Genomic DNA, 6,562 nt, shown 5'->3' on the forward strand with positions numbered 1-6,562 from the left:
CCGTGGCCCTTAATTCTCCTAAGGAGGTGTTGATTTACTCCCAATAGTTTTGGGGAGGAAGGTGCATCCCTTGAGGCATCTCAGGGATTTCATGGTGGGGGATTTCCTCATGCTCTTGTTGAGGTCCATGATCTCTTATTTGCTCCATCCTTTTCTTAGTGATAGGCTTGTTCTCTTCAATGAGGATGTCTCCCTATATGTCAATTCCAGCCGAAGAATTGTAGAGGTGGCATATGAGGTGAGGAAAGGCTAACCTTGCCCAAGTGGAGGACTTGTCAGCCACCTTGTAAAGTTCTTGAGGTATAATCTCATGAACTTCCACCTCCTCTCCAATCATGATACTATGGATCATGATGGCCCGGTCTATAGTAACTTCAGACCGGTTACTAGTAGGAATGATTGAGTGTTGAATGAACTCTAGCCATCCCCTAGCCACTGGTTTGAGGTCATGCCTTCTTAATTGAACCGGCTTGCCTCTTGAGTTAATTTCCCATCAAGCTCCTTCCTCACATATGTCTATGAGGACTTGGTCCAACCTTTGATCAAAGTTGACCCCTCTTGTGTAGGGGCGTGCGTTCTCTTCCATCATTGGCAAGTTGAACGCCAGCCTTACATTTTCCGGACTGAAGTCTAAGTATTTCCCCTGAACCATGGTGAGCCAATGCTTTGGATTCAGGTTCACACTTTGATCACGGTTCCTAGTGATCCATGCGTTTGCATAGAACTCTTGGACCATTAAGATCCCGACTTGTTGAATGGGGTTAGTGAGAACTTCCCAACCTCTTCTTCGGATCTCATGTCGGATCTCTGGATACTCATTCTTTTTGAGCTTGAAAGGAACCTCAGGGATCACTTTTTTCTTAGCCACAACTTCATAGAAGTGGTTTTGATGGACCTTTGAGATGAATCTCTCCATCTCCCATGACTCAGAGGTGGAAGTAATTGCCTTCCCTTTCATCTTTCTTGAGGATTCTCTAGCCTTAGGTGCCATTGATGGTTATGGAAAAACAAAAAGCTATGCTTTTACCACACCAAACTTAAAATGTTTGCTCGTCCCCGAGCAAAAGAAGAAGGAAAGAAGGAGAAGAAAAAAGAATGGAGGAGATGGAGGGAGAAGGTGTATTCGGCCAAGGGTAAGAAGAGAGGGTTGTGTTGTGTGAAAATGAAGAAGGAAAGAGGGGTTTATATAGGGGTGGGATGGGATTTAGGGTTTGGCCATTAGGGTTGGGGTTGGGAGGGAAAAGAGGATGGATGTGAATGGTGAAGAGGTGATGGGAAAGAGTGATTGAGGTAATTGGTGAAGGGTATTTGGAGAAGAGAGTTATGAAAAGGTGTGAAGAGGAGAGAAGAAGATGTGGGGATCCTGTGGGGTCCACAGATCAAGTGGGGTCAAGGACTTAACATCCCTCCTCCAATTAGGCGTGTAAAACGCCCTTGCTGTGCAATCCTAGCGTTGAACGCCAGATTGCTGCTTGTTTTTGGCGTTAAACGCCCAAATGTAGCCTGTTTCTGGCGTTTAACGCCAGGCAGATGCTTGTTTCTGTCGTTAAACGCCAGCTTGGTGCCTATTTCTGGCGTTAAACGCCAGACAGATGCTTGTTTCTGGCGTTTAACGCCAGACTACTCTTCCTCCAGGGTGTGCTATTTTTTATTCTATTTTTCATTCTGTTTTTGATTTTTCAGTAGTTTTTTGTGACTTCACATGATCATCAACCTAAAGAAAACATAAAATAACAATAGAAAATAAATAAATATAATTAGATAACATTGGGTTGCCTCCCAACAAGCGCTTCTTTAATGTCAATAGCTTGACAGTGAGCTCTTATGGAGCCTCACAGATGTGCAGAGCATTGTTGGGACCTCTCAACACCAAACTTAAAGTTTGATTGTGGAGGTTCAACACCAAAATTAGAGTTTGGTTGTGGCTTCCCAACACCAAACTTAGAGTTTGACTGTGGGGGCTTTGGTTTACTCTGTAGTGGGAGAAGCTCTTCATGCTTCCTCTCCAGGGTTATAGAGGGAGATCCTTGAGTTTTAAACACAAGGTTGTCCTCATTCAGTTGAAGGACCAATTCTCCTCTGTCCACATCAATCACAGCTTTTGCTGTAGCTAGGAAGGGTCTTCCAAGGATAATGGATTCATCCTCATCCTTCCCAGTGTCTAGGATTATGAAATCATCAGGGATGTAAAGGCCTTCAACCTTTACTAACACGTCCTCTACTTGTCCATAAACCTGTTTTCTTGAGTTGTCTGCCATCTCTAATGAGATTCTGGCAGCTTGCACCTCAAAGATCCCAAGTTTCTCCATTACAGAGAGTGGCATTAAGTTTATTCCTGACCCCAGGTCACACAGAGCCTTCTCAAAGGTCATAGTGCCTATGGTACAGGGTATTAAGAATTTGCCAGGATCCTGTTTCTTTTGAGGTAAATTCTGCCTATCCAATGCATTCAGTTCATTGGTGAGTGACATTAGAATTTTTGCCAGTAAAGAAGTTCATAAAAACAGTCGCGTTGTAGATATAGTCTCTAAACCAACAAAAATCCCTTCGTACAAACGTTTTGGGTGTCACAAGTAACAAACCCCTTTAAAAATTGTTAACCGAGTATTCAAACCTCGGGTCGTCTTCTCAAGGAACTGCAAGGAAGTATGTTCTTATTATTGGCTATAAAGGTTGTAATCGGGGTTTAGAAGGTGAGAAGCAAGTGATTTAAATTACAGGTGAAGTAGATGGCAATCAAAGTAAATAAATACTGTAAAGCAATCTTTTGGTAAGGTAAGAGAACTTAGAAGTCCAACTTAGTTATCTCTCTCAACAATAATGAAAGTTGAATCTAAATTCCACTTAGTTAACCTTTACTAAAGTGAAGGAAAGTCAAGGGACTAATTAGTTTGACCTTCGAATCCTATTTATTTCCTAAGAAAAAGTTGGGATTATTGAAGTTTAGTTCAATTAGCAAGATAACGATTATCAATTATGTTGAGTTTGACAACTGTTGAGTTACTGATTTCTTAACCAAGACCAAAAAGGGAAAAAGTAAAATTGTTGGAATAAAAATGTCCTTAGATGGAAAGCAATGGTAACACAAATTAAAGAGAAAGCAATCAATAACTGAAATACCTCAAATAATCATTAATTCAAATCATAACATGGAAAGGGTTCATAAGTCAAGTTGGCAACATTTATAGATACGAATAAAAGCATTAAAGTAAATATTAAACCTGGATCGAGAGTCACTCTTACAAACTAAGAGAAGTCCTAAATCCTAATCCTAATCCTAATCCTAAGAGAGAGAGGAGAGAACCTCTCTCAAACTAAATCTAAATCATGGAAAGTGAAAATTGGCGAGCTCTCTCTGAATGGATGCATTCCCCCACTTCATAACCTCTGGTCTATGCCTTCTGGACTTGGATTTGGGCCAAAAAGGGCATCAGAATTCGCTATGAGCGTTTTCTGCAATTTCTGGTGCGTGGCCTCTGTCACGCGTCTGCGTGGGTCACGCGTCCGCGTGGGTCACGCGTCCGCGTGGGTCACGCGTCCGCGTGGGTCACGCGGTCGCGTCATTTGGAGCATTTCCTTGCCACGCGATCACGTCAGTCATGCGACCACGTCGCTGCTGATTCGCGCTTGGCACGCGATCGCTTCGTCCATGAGATCGCGTGGATGCCAGTTTCTTCAGAAGCTCCGTTTTGTGCTTTCCTTCCATTTTTGTATGTTTCCTTTTCCATTCTTTAAGTCATTCTACCTTAGAAAATCTGAAACTACTCAACACACTAATCATGGCATCGAATGGAAATAAAGGTAATTAAAATAATTAATATTAAAGCTTAGGAAACATGTTTTTCACATACATCACATAATAAGGAAGGGAAAGTAAAACCATGCAATTAATATGATTAAGTGGGTGAAGGATTGAATAAATCACTCAAACTAAGCACAAAATAACTCATGAAATATGGGTTTATCAGTGAGCAAGGGAGGTTCATCTTCCCAAGTCTCATTACCAAATAATTTGGCATTCAGCTTCATGATTGCACCAAGGTACTTAGCAACTTGCTCTTCAGTAATTTCTTCATCCTCTTCAGAGGATGAATTCTCATCAGAGCTCATGAAGGGCAGAAGGAGGTTCAATGAAATCTCTATGGTCTCTAATTGAGCCTCAGATTCCTTTGGTTCCTCAAAGGGAAACTCCTTATTGGTCACTGAGCGTCCCAGGAGGTCTTCCTCACTAGGATTTACGTCTTCCTCCTCTTCTTTGGGTTCGGCCATACCAAGTAAGGTAATGGCCTTGCACTCTTTTTTTGGATTCTCTTCTGTATTGATTGGGAGAGTACTAGGAGGAGTTTCAGTGACCCTTTTACTCAGCTGGCCCACTTGTGCCTCCAAATTTCTAATGGAGGACCTTGTTTTATTCATGAAACTCACACTGGCCTTAGATAGATCAGAGACTATATTTGCTAAGCTAGATAGATTCTGCTCAGAATTCTCTGTCTGTTGCTGAGTGGATGATGGAAAAGGTTTGCTATTGCTAAACCTGTTTCTTCCACCATTATTAAAGCCTTGTTGAGGCTTTTGTTGATCCTTCCATGAGAAATTTGGATGATTTCTCCATGAGGGATTATAGGTGTTTCCATAGGGTTCACCTATGTAATTCACCTCTGCTATTGCAGGGTTCTCAGGATCATAAGCTTCTTCTTCAGAAGATGCCTCTTTAGTACTGTTGGATGATTCCTTCAATCCATTCAGACTCTGAGAGATCATATTGACTTGCTGAGTCAATATTTTATTCTGAGCCAATATGGCATTCAGAGTATCAACTTTAAGAACTCCCTTCCTTTGAGGCGTCCTATTATTCACAGGATTCCTTTCAGAAGTGTACATGAACTGGTTATTTGCAACCATGTCAATGAGTTCTTGAGCTTCTGCAGGCGTTTTCTTTAGGTAAATGGATCCACCTGCAGAATGGTCCAATGACATCTTTGATAATTTAGACAGACCATCATATAATATATCCAGGATGGTCCATTCTGAAAGCATGTCAGAAGGACACTTTTGGTCAATTCCTTGTATCTCTCCCATGCTTCATAGAGGGATTCACCTTCCTTCTGTCTGAAGGTTTGAACATCCACTCTGAGCTTGCTAAGCTTTTGAGGAGGAAAGAACTTGGCTAAGAAAGCCGTGACCAGCTTATCCCAAGAGTTCAGGCTGTCTTTAGGTTGAGAGTCGAACCATATTCTAGCTCTATCTCTTACAGCAAATGGGAAAAGTATAACCCTGTAGACCTCAGGATCAACCCCATTGGTCTTAACAGTATCATAGATCTGCAAGAATTCAGTTAAGAACTGAAAGGGATCTTCGGATGGAAGTCCATAAAACTTGCAATTCTGTTGCATCAGAGAAACTAATTGAGGTTTCAGCTCAAAATTGTTTGCTCCAATGGCAGGGATTGAGATGCTTCTTCCATGTAAATTAGAATTAGGTGCAGTGAAGTCACCAAGCATCTTCCTTGCATTGTTATTATTTTCGGCCATGTCTCCTTCCTTTTCGAAAATTTCTGTCAGATTTTCTCCAGAGAGTTGTGCTTTAGCTTCCCTTAGCTTCCTCTTCAGAGTTCTTTTAGGTTCAGGATCAGCTTCAACAAGAATGTTCTTATCCTTGTTCCTGCTCATATGAAAAAGAAGAAAACAGAAAAGAAGAGGAATCCTCTATGTCACAGTATAGAAATTCCTTTATGTGAGTAGAAGAAGAAAAGAAATTCGAACACAGAAAGAGGGAGAGGGTTCGGATTTTTAAGAAGAAGAGAAATGTTAGTAGATAAATAAATAATTAGAAGGAGGTGAGAGAGAAGAATTTTCGAAAATTAAATAAATTAAAATAAAAAAATTTTGTTTTAAATTTAAAATTAAAATTAAAATCAAAAATTAAGAAAGGAAAATTGAATCAAATTAAATTAAATTTAAAACAATTAGTTAATTTAAAAAGGAATTTTGAAAAAGAGGAAGGTGATTTTCGAAAATTAGAGAGAGAATTAGTTAGGTAGTTTTGAAAAAGATATGATTGAAACAAAAAGATAGGATTAGTTTGAAAAAGATTTGAAAATCAATTTTTAAAAGATAGGAAGTTAGAAAAGAAGTTAGAAAAGATTTTAAAATTGATTTTTTTAAAAAGATGTGATTGAAACTTATTTTGAAAAAGATTTGAAAAAAGAAATTAAAAAAAATTTGATTTTGAAATTAAAGTTGATTACTTGACTAACAAGAAACTAAAAAGATATGAGTATAGAGTTTAAAGATTGAACCTTTCTTACTAGGCAAGTAACAAACTTAAAAATTTTGAATCAATCACATTAATTGTTAGCATTAATTTCGAAAATATGAAATAAAAATAAGAAAAATATTTTGAAAATAATTTTGAAAGGTTCGAAATTATGAAAGAAGAAAAAAATTGAAAAAGATTTGATTTTTGAAAAAGATTTGAAAAAGATAAAATTTTTAAATAGAAAATTTGATTTGACTCATAAGAAACAACTAGATTTTAAAAATTTTTGAAAAAGTCAACTCAA

The 6,562-nt window shown here is 38.8% G+C and overlaps 1 non-coding gene across 1 annotated transcript; it reads left to right on the top strand.

The window, feature by feature from the left end:
* The first annotated feature begins 5,035 nt into the window (after positions 1-5,035).
* On the top strand, positions 5,036-5,138 carry LOC148549069 (small nucleolar RNA R71). Its single transcript, XR_015897831.1, has one exon. It is a non-coding gene; the product is annotated as a small nucleolar RNA R71 (small nucleolar RNA).
* The last annotated feature ends 1,424 nt before the right edge of the window (positions 5,139-6,562 follow it).

This window comes from Arachis ipaensis, chromosome B8, assembly GCF_059453495.1.
Source record: "Arachis ipaensis isolate K30076 ecotype BB chromosome B8, ASM5945349v1, whole genome shotgun sequence".
Lineage (NCBI taxonomy): Eukaryota > Viridiplantae > Streptophyta > Magnoliopsida > Fabales > Fabaceae > Arachis > Arachis ipaensis.